Source organism: Prionailurus bengalensis, chromosome B4, assembly GCF_016509475.1.
Source record: "Prionailurus bengalensis isolate Pbe53 chromosome B4, Fcat_Pben_1.1_paternal_pri, whole genome shotgun sequence".
In the NCBI taxonomy this organism is placed as follows: Eukaryota; Metazoa; Chordata; class Mammalia; order Carnivora; family Felidae; genus Prionailurus; species Prionailurus bengalensis.
Window position 1 is genome coordinate 85,991,449 of NC_057358.1, and position 15,751 is coordinate 86,007,199.

At 35.7% G+C, this 15,751-nt stretch overlaps 1 pseudogene; it reads right to left on the bottom strand.

Annotated features, from left to right (window-relative positions):
- Positions 1–606: 606 nt before the first annotated feature.
- Positions 607–15,751, bottom strand: part of LOC122473647 — a 135,422-nt pseudogene continuing 120,277 nt past the window's right edge.

Sequence of the window (15,751 nt, forward strand, 5' to 3'; positions counted from 1 at the left end):
GAGGAAGGAAAGGGGGAAGGGGGAGGTAGGGAGGTATATGCATTGATCTAAGGACTTAAAGGCATAAAGGAGAAGAAAAACTCTCCTAAGTTTTCCTGACAAATGATGACTGCTAAATTAAGACTATTCATACATATAGTTGGGGTAAACATGTAAAGAAGGAGACAAAAATAAATGTTCCACCTAGGAGATACGTATATACTTACACTTAACTTTTTGCTGGTATACGAAATGATAGCCAGGAACATATCTTTTATTGGACAATCATTTTTAAGCATAATGTGCTAAGGACAGGGACGGAGTGTGGGAGCTGGGTGCTAATTACCTTTTCTGACTGCTTATTCATTGTCAGAAAAAAAAGGGATATGTACTACTCCCTTTCTATTACCTGTTAAAAATCTATGTTTTAAGGATGTACCAGAAATTCAACTCCCTGAATTAGAGCAAAGAAATAAAATACTCTGACCTTTAGAATGGTTTTTCATTTTTGAGTGACAAGACATTTCCTTTCATTACTTTATCATAGCTTTATATTCCTTAGGTTTATTATACAGGAGTTTAACTTTTTAATCATTTTTAGTGGGACTGTATTTCTCCTGGGAATAGTCAGGGAACAGGCACATTCAACCTGTCCTTGAGGTTAGAAGTTAGGAGGCCGACATAAAGGTGAGGCGTGAACTGTAATGCTAACCAGATACAGGGTAACCATGAGTGAAACAAACCTGGTTTGTATGACCTCCAAAGAGAAAGACATCTAGAACTTGAAAAGCCTGCCAAGAAACAACATAACATTGTGGTTAGGAGCTTGTTTTCTGGAGCAGGACTGTCTGTGTTCTTTAATTCTAATCTGCATCCTACTACTTAACCACTCAGTTCTCCAGCATCACCATTTGTAGAATGAGGATTATGAACTATTTCCCTTGTAGATTTGTTGTTGATTTAATGAGAAAATCCCTGTAAGCAGCTTCAAATAATACCTGAGTACATACCAAATGCTCAGAAAATGTTAGTTGATATTATTATCATGGGCTGCCTTAATACAAAGAAATTAACACTGAAAATAATAGCACCCATTGTTCTCCAGGTATATTCAGATGAGGAAGTGGAGATGAAGATTTTATCATAGGACCTGATAAATGTTAATTATGCATAAAAATTTACTGTTGTTGTTACTGTAATAGTCCGATTCCATGATTCCATTTTTGATGTTTGACTAATGGCAGCTTTTAAGTCCTACCCCTCCCTGTTCCCTTTCTGCCCCACATCTGAACAGGCTGATAAGAAAGCCCCCTTGCTACTCCCTTCATTGATAGCAGGGCATGCCAAGTTCAAAACTTGTACAGGAATGCTCACCCTGGGTCTGCTCCCTACTCAACTATAAAAGCAGAAAACCAATATTCTTCCTCTATTTTCTTAAATAATTTTAAGAACAACTTATTAAGTCTGCCTTTCTCTTCCCAGAAAGATTTTTCATGTGAGAAAAACAACAATAGCAACAACAACAACAAAAAACTTTCATAGTCTATTGGTACAAATGGGACATCAATGGTCTGGGCATCCTAACCACATTTTAGGTGGACGTTCATCCTGCTTCTATAGAGAAGCAGCCTCATGAGTCACGTGACCACTTAGCTCATGTGAAGTAAGAATATTTTTGTGAAGTATGGGATTCAGATAAACTGTATCTGAAATATCCAAGGCATATTGAAGGAGAGACAAATAAGTGTAATACAACAGATTACTTTTTTAGCTGTTTTAGTTAGGAAATTTGATAAAGTATCATCGAAGTTCTTTGTAAATTGTAAGGAGGAAACTATTTCAGTGATCTTCTTTATTTACCCTTTCTGGTTTAAATTTTTTTGTGTGTGATTATAATGCACGTACTCAAGGTTTCTTCTTACATATTATTTTTCTTTTTTTCTTTTTATTATTATGTATGTGTACTCCTTATTCTCTTCATGTCCATTATAGTCCATTAATATGGACTATGTTACTTCAAATTTAATTTTTGTAAAGTTGTTCTCACCAATTTATCTTTATAGTTTCCCTGTACCAATGTTTTTTTAATGGTTTTATTTTAGGTATTTTGAGAGAAAGTAAGCATGGGGAAGTGCCGAGAGAGAGGGGGAGGGAGAGTCCCAAGAAGGCTCTGCACTGTCAGTGCTGAGCCTGACGTGGGGCAGGATCCCACGACCGTGAGATCATGACCTGATCTGAAATCAAGGGTTGGTCGCTCAAACTACTGAGCCACCCAGCTGCCCCTAGTTTTTTGTTTGTTTGTTTTTGTTTTTTAAGTAGGCTTCAAGCTCAGCATGGAGCCAAACATGGGGATTGAACTCACAACCCTGAGATCAAGACCTGAGCTGAGATCAAGAATGAGTTGCTTAACTGAGCACCGAAGTGCCCCTATTTTGTTTTGTTTTGTTTTGTTTTAAATAGAGTTACATTTTGGTTTATTAATGCCCCTTTTCATTAATCTTTTGATGTGTTTCTCTTCTGTAATAGGTATCATATTTGCTTGTCATTTGAAATGTGTTATTACAATAACTTTATAGAAGTTATTTATATAACTTTATATAAGCATGTTGAGACTTTGTTTTTATATTTTCAGTCTTTGTCTTGGCATCTGATAATCAACATATAAGTTATGTCATCCATAAGCAAACCTCAGAAATCCTGTTATGGTATGCTTATTCATTTACATATCCAGATGCCAGACATACTCCTTTCTTCAGAGACTTAAGTTATTTTTCATCAAAATGGATTTTTATTCTTCAAGAATAAATAAAAGATTAATAAATCATTGTAGCTTTAATTTCAAAGGACGTAACTATTGACTGCCATTATTTGGAGCCACTGGACTTAGGTAGTCACTACTGATTATGAGGACGTAAAACCTGAACAAAATTAATGGACTTGAGTATGTTTTTGTGTGTGTTGTTACCTGCCTCATTTTGTTTAGTTGGGACGTTTAAAAATGAACATACTGTTTTTCTTCCAATACTAATGAAAAAAAAAGGATTTGAAACTGAATTATTTGAGTTTCTTACAGTTTTTATTAATTCTATAACTTTATAGTTTTTAGGTTTTTTACATTATCTTGCACTTTATGTGACTTTTAAATAAATAATACATACTCTGTTCCTATTTTACACTTGATAAATGGAAAAGTGAAAATTTCTAAAAGTCAAGGATTAGAATGAAAAGTTGATCTCTCAATAGTTAATTGGATATAGTTTGATCATCATTTGTGTTTTTCTTTATACTGAGTGTGCGTTCCATCAGTGACTCAGTTTGTGCTTTATAGTACCTTGTTGGTCCTCAGACTGAATTCTGTAATAAAGGTGACTTGAAGTTTTTCTGGGGGAAAGTGAATTTATATGCACATTATTTATTCTCTACCTCAAAAACAGAAATGGTCAAAAATTCCATTTTTGTCACTGTCAACTATATTCACTCACAGTGGCACTGTTCATTCTTGGCCTAGCCCTTTTGCTGCTGAACTGTCATTGTATCTTTTTCCACTTCTCACAGAGTTGTTAAATATAAGCTCAGTGAAAGAATGCATGAAAATTTGTTTCAACCTCTCAACATTTTAATGTTGTTTTGTTAGTTGCTCTCAGTCAAAACATGTAAGTTGAAATGATGTGTTGTTGTAACATGGACAAGTTTGTGTAGAGTGGATAAAGGCAGAGTGTTTCTAGAACTGCTATGTACCCAAGGACCTCTTCACAGGAAGATCATAGGAAAAGAAAATGCCAGGACAACTGACTGAAGTTGAGAGGTATTGTAAGAATGGGGCATGAAATAGGGCATTATGTCACAGATACTTATATTTCTATTGATTGATTTATTTCATTAAGGTATAACTTAGATATAGTGAGGCATATAGATCCTGAGTATAAGTTCAGTGAGTTCAAATGTGTATAATGGTATAACTAAAACAGTTCTCAAGATTCACATTTCATCGCCTGTAAAAGTTTGCTCACACCATGTCTTTATCATTCCCAACCCATACCCCACCCCATGTCAGGAAACCACTCTTCTAATTTTGTTCAGCACTTAGATGAATTTTTCTGTCTTAGGAAAAGTTCAGTAAGTTCAATACTTCTAATAGAAAAGCTTGTAATTGGTGAGGTTACCAGTTAAGGAAATTTGTTTATCACCTTGATTTTCTTGCATAATATTTGCTAAGATTATAGTTACATTGTTTCAGTTTGATGTGCTTGATTTTTTGAAGATCTATAAACTGTTGTCTTCTGTATATGCCAATCCTTGAAGGCTGGATATAGGAATTTGGTAGTGAAAAATCAGACTCTATATACTCTGTGACCTTTCGCAGGGGATCAGATCATTGGTATGTGTGTGAAATAAGAAGTGTTACACAGTAGGTGTTTATCCAACCATGGTCCATGCACAGTCTGTCAGGATTATGGACCATGCTTATTAAAATTCAAATTTCTGGGTCTCTTACTGAATGAGAAACTCTAAGAACTAGGAACACACTGCTATTTTTTTTAAAGTGGTCATCACAAGTAAGTTGCACATACAAATATTGACTCAAACAAAATTTCTTAGTCTCTTAGAGTTTTGATGAACTAATCTGAGCTTATCAGTGCTTCCTCAATGAGATAGGAAACCCTTGAGACAATCCCTGGCATACAGTAAAGCACAGCATATATTATCCAATTTTGCTATTGTTTTGTTTTTTGTTACAAACACCCCTGCTTAAAATCCTTGAATGTTCTTTTGTTGTTTTGGTGAAAAGAAATAAAGTTTGTAACATGATCTCAACCCTACGTCTGTCTTTACCCACATCTCTAGATCAAGCACTCTTACTTTCTAAGCTTGTTTTCTAAGCTCTAAGTATTTGAACAGGCCAGATTTCCTCCCAGTACATGGCCTCTATAAGTGCTGTTCTCTTACCTGGAACACTTTCTGCTCTCTGGACATACCAGTTCAAATGCTTTTTCCTCAAAGTTCCCCGAACACACCTCCCCCAAATAAGTCAAATGTCTTTTTTTCCCCCAAATAAGTATCACTAATTACATAGACTTCTGATACTATAGATATTTATATTTTAAAGCATTTACCATAATGCCAGTTTTATACTTGTATGATTATATGAATAGTGTGCCTTATCTGCATATGACTTAATGGATACTATGTCTAGTTTTGCCAACTACTGATAAGTAGTAGATGATTAAAAAAATAAGAGACTGAGGTGCTTTTTTTTTTTGTTTGTTTATTTGTCCTAAATTAAGGAACCAAAAAGACTCATAGTATTTTCTTGTTTATATCATCTTTTATTACGGTCTATGACTATACTTACGTACATTAAACCATTACAGAATTCAGATTGTAAGACGCCCAAGTCTCCCAAATTAAGGTACCTATTGTACTTTGCTCTGTAATTTCAAACATTATAACATGAGAAGTCAAGCTGCCAACTTAGTATTAAATTTGAGGCTTACGTTTGTAGAATAAATAAAGTACTTCAGAAATCCCAAGTCAAAAAATTAACAGGCTAGAGGTTGTACCAATACTCTTACCATGGTTTGATCATCACTTGATTTATTCTTGTTACTTAATTTTTTATTTACAAATCAAAATAGAATTAAAATTTACTTTTGAATGCTACAATAGAGCTATGAATGGAAGAGACAGATCCACTTATTTGTTGTATCTCTGCACATTTATCTTGCTTTAAAATGATAATCTTTTGTGATTTAACCTTCTTACTAAGTAGTGAATATTTATCTGTGCACAATCCATTTCTTTCTTTTTTGTTAAAGTTTATTTATTTTTGAGAGAGACACAGACAGCATGAGTGGGGTAGGGGCAGAGAGAGATGGAGAGGGAGAGAATCCCAAGCAGGCTCCATGCTGCCAGCACAGAGCCCGATGTGGGCCTCAAACTTACAAAACCGTGAGATCGTGTTCTGAGCTGAAACCAAGAGTGGGACGCTTAACCAACTGAGCCACCCAGGGGCCCCATGTACACTATCCATTTCTCTTCCTTCTGGGATTTTCTATAGAGTCAGTGGTGCCATCAGTGAACAATCCTGAATGTGTTTCTTTAGGTATCTTTGTCATGCATGGTGTATTCTCAAAGATCACACTTTCATTTTTGGCTCCCATGGCTTATCCTAAAGCTGTTAAAATTCCATCAGGTTGATCCACCATAAACTTTGGATCTTCTTCAATCAAGTACGTAGGTGGTTTCAAGCATGTCTATGAAGTCCATCAGCAGTGGGAACCACTTGTTTTTCTTTCATCTTGTAGACAGTGTGTCGACTTTTGGCTATGGCAGGACTCCTTTTCTTATGGTCCTTAACTAAGTCAATTTTAATAAAAAGGGTAACACTGCTGATATTGCCAATGAAAGTGTGTTTAGCCTTCAGTAACTCAGTAAGATAATTCCCTACTCTTGTGACATTTCCTTGAAGGTCTTCACTTATAATTACATCCAGGATGACCAAATCAATAGCACAGGATGTTGGATTTCTTCCATACAGTATTGAAATACTGTGGTCCAGAGCTGCTGATAGTTTCTGCAATTTCTTTGGTTGCTACCATTCATTCCATTGGGTAGCCATTGCCTGTTGGTTTTCTCATTGTGATGATGTCCAGAACAAAGTCTTAGCCATGCATTTGGAAGCTCCAGAATTGTTTCTCAGCTTGTCGAAAGCCTCAGCTTAATTTTTAATTAAAATTTAGAGCATGCCAGATAAACTTAATTATTCTAATTTCCCATCCTTTAATAAAACAAGTAGCGTAGCTTTTCATTAACAATGGCCATTTACACTTGTTGGGATGAGCACTGGGTGTTGTATGGAAACCAATTTGACAATAAATTATATTTAAAAAAAACAAGGGCCATTTAGGAAATACAGCTATTTTAGGTATAGAAGATAAGTTTTATTATTTTGAATTTGGGACCTAAATTTGAGAAAGGTAAAAATCAAAAGATTGTCAAAAGAAAAATAAATAACATAAGCCACAGGTATCCAAACATAAGGTACAATATTCAATAGGTGAGAAATAGTTACACATAATATTTTAAAATACACACAAACACACACATGCACATATACACTCCACAAACACACACGTGTATGTATACACTTTGCAGTAAGTGACTATATTAGGAACTTTTAACTTTTACAAAATTCAATAATAGTTATCAAAGGTAATTTACATCATATGACTTCACTCACTCATGTGGAATTTAAGAAACAAAACAGATGAACATAGGGGAAGGGAAGGAAAAAAAAGATAAAAACAGAGAGTGAGGCAAACCATAAGATACTCTTGAATACAGAGAAAAAATAGGGTTGCGGGAGGTGTGTTGGTTGGAATGGGCTAAATGGGTGATGGGCATTAAGAAGGTCACTTATTGGGATGAGCACTGGGTGTTATATATAAGCGATGAATCACTAAATTCTCCTGAAATTAAAACAAAAAGATAATTACAAATGTGTCAAAAAGTACAGAGAATTAAAAATATATTTGTGATAAACTGTTTTTGGACACATAAAAATTATATTTAACAAGGAAAAAACTAGAATTCTACTTCTTTTTTTTTTTTGTTTGCAATCATACATTGAACAATTTATAGTAAAGGAGTCACAAGCATTTTTTTATCCCTTGTGAATAAACCTATCATATCTAGCCAATTTTGTTAAATTTTAAGTACATTTCATTGCTTCTGTCTCATTATTTTCACTTACCATAAACCCAGGCACATGAAAATTCATTTCATTCGTACCTTTTGCACTTCTTGTATGTCTTCAAATATATTTCACTATTTTCTATTATATTTTGAAACAACCACACTGTCTCCCTTTAAAAGAAAATATTCTCTTTTAATCTCTTCTTTTCCTGGATAAACCATTGAATATCCATTCCTCTGCTTATATACTCTGATACCTAACATACATTTTTTTTTACATTTCTTCAAAATGAACAGGTATGTAACATGACCCAAATTTTAGAAACAATATATTTTGATTCATATGTAAAGTAAATATTGAAATTTATAATTCAAATGATAAGATAATTGTCTTTTTTACATTCTGTTTTTAGTTTTTAATATATACTCTCTTAGCAACTTTTGAATATAAAATACAGTGTTGTTAACTGTAGTCACCATGTACATTAAATCCCAAGAATTTATTCGTCTTATAACTGGACATTTGTACCCTTGAAAACTTTGTCTGCCACTCCTGCCTCTGACAACCACCAATCTGTTCTCTCTAGGAGATCTGTTGATTTAGATTACACATATAAATGAAATAATATATCTTCTCTTTCTGACTTATTTTATCAGAAATCCTTCTGACATCCTTCTATTATCCTTCTTTTTATGGCTGAATAGTATTTCATTATATACGTGGGTGTGTGTGTGTGTGTGTGTGTGTGTGCGTGTGTGTGTGTGTGTCACATTTTCCTTATCCATTTTTGCACTGATGACACTTAGGTTGTTTCCACGTCTTGGCTATTGTAAATAATGCTGCAGTAAATATGGGAGTGCAGACATGTCTTCAAAATAATGATTTATTGTCTTTGAGGTACATATCCGAAAGTTGGGTTGCTAGACTGCATGGCAATTCTATTTTTCATTTTTTGAGGAGTCTCTATACTGTTTTACACAGTAGCTGCACCGGTTTGCATTCCAACCAACTCCATACAAGTGTTCTCTGTTCTCCACATCCTTACCAGCACTTGACATCTCTTGTCTTTTTGATAATAGCTATTCTAATAGGTGTGAGGTGATATTATGGTTTTGATTTGCATTTTTTTTTTGTTTTTTGTTTTGTTGATTAATGATGTTGAGCACCTTTTCACATATTCATTGGGCATTTGATTATCTTAGGAAATATGTCTCTTCTGGTCCTTTGCCTATTTTTAAATCAAGTTATCTGTTTGTTTGGTTTTTTGCCACTGAGTGTAATGATATTTTTACAGAAGTAGAAAAAAATTCTAAAATGTGTATGGTAGCACAAAAGGTCCATACTAGTGAAAGCAGTCCCAGGAAAGAATAGCAAAGATGGAGGCATCACACTTCCTGATTTGAAACTGTTACAAAGTTATAGGAATCAAAAAAAAGTATGGTATTGACATAAAAAAGACATAGACCAACAGAGTAGAATTAAGAACCCAGAAAGAATCTGTGTATACATGGTCAACTGATCTTTGACTGATATTTGACAATAGTGGAAAAAAATTGAGTTTAGTCGATAAATGGTGTTGGGAAAAGTGGATATTGATATGCAAAAGAATGAGACTGGGCCATATCTTACACCACTCCCAAAATTTATCTCAAAATGGATTAAAGACTTACAGGTAAGACCTGAAACCATAAAACTCATAGAAGAAGACAAAAGGAAAAAGGTCCTTGACTCGTCTTGCCAAGGATTTCACAGATATGACAGCAAAAGCATAAACAACAAAAGCAAGACTAAACAAGTAGGACTGCATCAAACTGGAAAGCTTCTGCATAACAAAAGAAATGACCAACAAAATGAAAAGACATCCTGCAGAATGGGAAAAAATATTTATGAATCATATATCTGCTAAGGGGTTAGTATCTAAAATATACATAGAACTCTTACAATTATTAGTCTTATACAAGGCAGAATATCATTTACATTATTTACAATTAGGAAGAAGATATACAGAGTTGTTTTAAAACTCCTATTAGTAATGCTAATTTTTAAAAAGAGCCTTCTACTTATCAGAAATATTAAATTAACTTTTGTTTGCACACATTATGAATCCCTGTATTCACAAATCGTAATTTTAAAAGACTCTTTAAATTATGTTTGTAAGTTCTGAGTGTCACAGTTTTCTTCTTATATCTAACCAAGATTAAGGCTATTAGTTTAACTCACTGAAGTTTAGAATGCTTTTTACAGAACAGAAATTTACTATCTAGTTTTTCATGGAGCTGTTTTGGAGAGGAAAAAAAAAGCTATATTTGGAGAGAAAATATTTAAAGCATAGAAAGTTAAACATTTAAATTATTTCTTTATTTTTTGTTTTAAATTTATATAAACCTAAAGAATGTATCAGTTCAAATTTGAGCTCCAACAGGTTGTAAGAAACCTTAAAATCTGATTCATTGAATGCTTGTTTTATGGAGCCTCTTAAATGAAAAAAATTTGTTCCTCTGTCACTGCAATTCTAAATTGCCCTCAGTAAAACTATGCCAGTTAGAGAGATTTGCATATTAGCTAGGATTGTAACATGAAACATAGGTAAAGTAGGGTTTTAGTCTGGAAAGAACACAGATTTAAGAAACTCCATGATAACTGTAATAGTCAACAAGGATATAGTTGTGAAACCACATGACTTCAGAACCTGGCCAAAGACTAATAGCTTGAAGAAGCCTCTAGCCCTGGCAGAGGGAATTAAGTAAAATATTTTCAAGACCATAAGGACAATACTGAGGAATGTCTTTATAAGGTGTCAGAAAGGTAAATTGATGTAACATTTGTCCAAAGGACATTAGTGTGATGCACTAGGGTAACATGAGATTTTGAAACTGTCAGCTTTTAATCCACTTGAAAGGCCAGTTTTTCGGAATTTGGTCTCCTGCCCTTTGAACTTGAACTTTTTTTATTTACTTATTTATTTTGAGAGAAGGAGAGAGAGAGAATCCCAAGCAGGATCCATGAACCATGAGATCATGACCTGAGCTGACACCAAGAGTCTGATGCTTAACCGACTGACTGAGCCACCCAGGTGCCCCTGAACTTCAACTTGTAATGTAGGGGTCAGCAACTTGCAGTGAGCATGCTAAATCCAGACCGTTATCTGTGTATATAAAATAAAGTTTTATTGGAACACAACCTCATGCATTTATTACATGTCATCTGTGGTTGTTTTCATGCTGCAGCACAGATTGGAGTAGTTGCAGCAAAGACTGTCTGGTCCACATAGCCTAAAATATTCACTTTCTGTCCTTTTACAGAAAGACATTTGTTGAACCTTGTTAGGAGACATAAAGCCTTAGACATAATAGATAAGTAAAGAGGATGTTTAGTGGCACATGAATGTTGTGGAAGGTCCATACAGGGGAAAATGTATACAAATTTGTCCAATGACCAGGAAGTATGGACTTTTCTCAGGACAGAGAAGAAAACCTAATACTGAGAACTCTGTGAAATTGTTGGAGCTCAGATTAAAAATAAAACTTCAGGGGCACCTGGGTGGCTCAGTCGGTTAAGCGGCCGGCTTTGGCTCAGGTCGTGATTTCACGGTCCGTGAGTTCGAACCCCGCGCCGGGCTCTGTGCTGACAGCTCAGAGCCTGGAGCCTGTTTCAGATTCTGTGTCTCCCTCTCTCTGACCCTCCCCCGTTCATGCTCTGTCTTTCTCTGTCTCAAAAATAAATAAACGTTAAAAAAAAAAAAAACTTCATACTCATGGACAAGGTGGCCCTCAGTAGAGGGAGACTCAAATATCTCAGATGTGCACACCATTATAGGGTTGAGCTTCCTGTCAGAATCTGGGGGACTTGGCCAGATATTCTACTTGCCAAGCTTCAGCAGCCTAAGGCCATCAGGAATATGCTAGTGTTAGGTTAATTAGCTTGCTACATCAAAGAAAAATGCAAACTAGGAGGAACCATGAGGACTCTCAAAATGGGGAGTCAGGGCAGGTTGTTGATAGCATTTTGAATGCTGAAATAAGTCACAGGGTGATATTCACAGGGACTGAATGGATTTTGTAAGATACGTAGCTACTGGAAGATGGGTAGTCATACCTTTTAAGTATATGTCACTGTAGAGTTATTATCAGGGTAGATGGTCTTTGTTTTAGCATGGACTGCATGTGTCTAAATAAACTGATGCTGAAAGGTTTATGCTCAGATCATTTATCTAGCATGTCACGCTGGTATACAGTTTATCTGTTTCGTGAGCCCTCTTACAGTTTTGGAAATATGGTTTCTGTTTCAAGGTCCAGGATAAGAACATGCATTGGAGTAATAAACACCACATTCAGATTTGTAGATGCAATTGAGAATAGGTACAGCTTTTATTTGTACTTCTCTTAAAATGGTACAGCTTAGTTTATTTTTAAAGTTTATTTATTTTAAGAGAGAGAGCACACTTGAGCTGGGGAGCAGCACAGAGAGAGGGAGAGAGAGAATTCCAAGCAGGCTCCATGCTGTCAGTATGAAGCCAGATGTGAGGCTTGATCCCGCAAACCATGAGATCATGACCTGCGCCAAAATCAAGATTCTGATGCTCAACCAACTGAGCCACTCAGGTGCCCCAGTTTATATTTTTTATAAGGTGCCCTTCCTCCCTTCATCTATGAACAAGCACTGATAGGAGTTGAGTGGAGTTACCAAACACGAAATGCTCCTGCTATGATCTCCCCCTCCATCTTCCCCTCTGACATACTCAGCATTATCCCACTACATTCTGCTTTAAACTCTGGGGAGATTCTCAATGTTCTTTTTAGCCTGACACCTCCAAAAGCCCACGTATTCCTAAGTATGTATTATGTTTCAGACTGTACAATGTGAGTTTACAATACTTTTCCACATGATCATTTCTTATACTTTAAATGCTTTTTTTTTTCCTATAGCTTTTACCATCATCTGACACAATATGCATGTCACTGATTTCTTTTTAAAGTTGGTATCCCCTGTTTTGGTAGGTAGATTCTTTTTTTTAATGTTTATTTCGGGTGAGTGAGAGAGAGAGAGAGAGAGAGAGAGCACACACACAAACCAGTGAGGCGCAGAGAAAGAGAGGGAGAGAAAGAATCCCAAGCAGGCTCCATGCTGTCAGCACAGAGCCCAACATGAGGCTTGATCTCACAAACTGAGAGATCGTGACCTGAGCTGAAATCAAGAGTCAGAAAGCTTAACCGACTGAGCAAACCAGGTGCCCTGATATGCAGATTCTAAGGCAGATACCCTCTTCCTAAGATTTGTCTGTTGGTTATTTAATCAAACACTAATGTGGGTACTGCTGTGAAAGGATTTTACATATGTAATAAAATCTCAACTCTGTTAAGCTTAACATAAAAGAGATTATCCATCTATCCAGGTGGAATTGACTCAATCAGGTAAGCCCTTTTTAAGCAGAGTTTTCTCATGGGGCGCCTGGGTGGCTCACTCAGTTAAGCATCTGACTTTGGATCAGGTCATGATCTCACATTCCGTGACTTTGAGCCCCACATTGGGGTCTGTGCTGACAGCTCAGAGCCTGGAACCTGCTTCAGATTCCGTGTCTCCTCTCTCTGCCCCTCCACTTCTCATGCTCTCTCTCTCTCTCAAAAATAAATAAACATTAAAAAAAAAGGTGGAGTTTTCTCTGGCTGGTAGCAAAAAGGAAAGACAGAGATTTTCAAATTGAGAGAAGAATCTGATGTGCTGTTGCTGCTTTTGGAGATGGAATGAGTCATGTGCAAGGAGCAGCCACAAGGAGCTAAGTGTGATCCTAGACTGACAGACAATAAGGAAATGAAGACATCAGTCCCACAAGTGTAAGAAGATTCACTTTGCTAACAGCATGAATGATCCTGGAAGCAGATTACTTCCCAGAAACTATAGATAAGAGCCCACCTCTGTCAACATCTTATTTTTTTTTATCCTTGTGAGAACCTAAGTAGAGGTCCCAGCCAATACCAGTCAGACTTCTGACCTGAAGAACCAAAACAATAAATGGGTGATGTTTTCAGCTGTTATGAGAGTAGAGCTGTTTTTCCCCGTTTTGTTTATTGTTATCTCCTTGGTGCCTAGAATTGTGCCTGGCATGCAAGAAACATATCAGAAATAATTCTAATTAGCCTGCTAAACTAAACACTTTGAATGATTTGAGACTGTTTTAATCTATAGACTCACTCTAGATATTTAGCTGTAAGTCCAGTTGAGTAAAGGATTAAGGGTTAAATGTTTGAAGAGATCATCTAAAAATCTAATATAATCTCTGGTAACATTTAAAAAAAATTGTAAAGGCATCAATGATACATTTACAAGTGTTTAAACTTTTTTTTAAGATGAATTGATTGCCAGACAATGAATACTTAATTTAATGCATGTTTTAGTGCACTTTATGTGACACAAATTAATTTGCAATAGAGGCAGGAAACCTATCTCTAAGGTAATTAGTCATGGTCAAATCTTAATTATCTCCTTAAAAAGGAAAACAGACTTATCAAGGTATCTACTAAGGTGTTCTTGAATGGTACTCTCTTATTTATTAATAACCATTTTCACTAAAATAAAACATTCTATGGTATATGTTTTAACGTATGGAGTTTGGAATAATGACACCATTAATCAAATAATACCAATAATCAATTGGTAAATAATACCAATAATCAAATTGGTAAAACAGGTGCAAAAGGGAGTTAACTTTGATCAACAAATGGACTGAACAATTTTAAAGCAATCAATTATCAATCAGTTGACATTTGTTTTCCTTTTTTTCTTTCAAAACACATTCATTGAGAGTACCTCATGTGCCTGGCATTGTATTCTATGCTAAATTCAGCATGACATTTGTCCTTGGGATTTGGGGAGCTTTGAGACAGGGATTTGAAGTGATCTATTGACAGAGAGCTAAAGCTGAAAGATGAGTAGGTATTAGCCTTAAGAAGGCCAGTTTAGAGGGAAAAAGAGACCAAAAGTGTGGGAATATTCTAAATGACAGAAAGTAAATGAAAAGGATGGAAAATTAAGCAGATCTTGCTTTTTTTTTTTCATTTTTTTTAAGGAACTGAAAGGAGTGTTCTGTTGTTGGATACTAGAGGCCATTGTGTGGGAAGGGAGCACATGGAGGCAGAGATTTAAAAAGGATGAGATTTGTGTATGCAGTACCTTCCTGGTCATGTTAATACAGTTGAAATTTATGTGGTGCCACTGAGGGGAATGCAACGAGTAGGTTTTTTATTTGTTCATTCAGTCATTCAACAATATTCACTAAAGGCTTGTTTTGTGAGCTGTGTGCCAGGTGCTGGCTCATGGGTTAGGAGCTAGACTGCAGTGAATTTGTCATTGTCAGGGCCCTTTCCCTCATGGAGCTTATTATCTGGATTGATGGTTTTGAAAGGTCATTCTGTTGCAACATGAATAATAAACTCTAGCAAGAAAAGACCTGATAGAAGGAGCTGCAGTGAGTAGCAAACGGGAATGGTTGCCTGAGCTAAGGATTCAGGATCTAGCAACAAGGTAATTGGGGGCAGAAATGGAGCTGTATTGGATGGAGGAGGCATTTAGGCCCCAACTCCTTTTTGTAAAGTTAGAATGAATGGAGGGAAAGTAGTGTATATCTTCGTCATTGTATTTCCAGTCCTTGTCTACTAACTTAACCTTGAGTTTCAATCATCATCTTTGCTACATCATTGATATTAAACATTCTTGATTTCAGAATGTACCCAGCATTTGCTTAATCATTAGGACTAAATTTGATGGTTTGGGGTATTTTTTCCTGATTTTCAATTCACAAATGAGTACTATTTACTGAATAATGAATACCTTAACTTTTTGGACGTTTTTTCTTTTGGGCATTATAGGGACATAGTCACATTCAATTAAATACTGCATAGCATGTTAGTGAGTGGTTAGTGAATCTCTCTTTCCTCCAGAATATCTACTAATGTACTCAAAAATTTGTAATCAACTGATGAATGGATAGAAAAATTGTGGTTTATATACACAGTGGAGTACTATGTGGCAATGAGAAAGAATGAAATATGGCCCTTTGTAGCAACATGGATGGAACTGGAG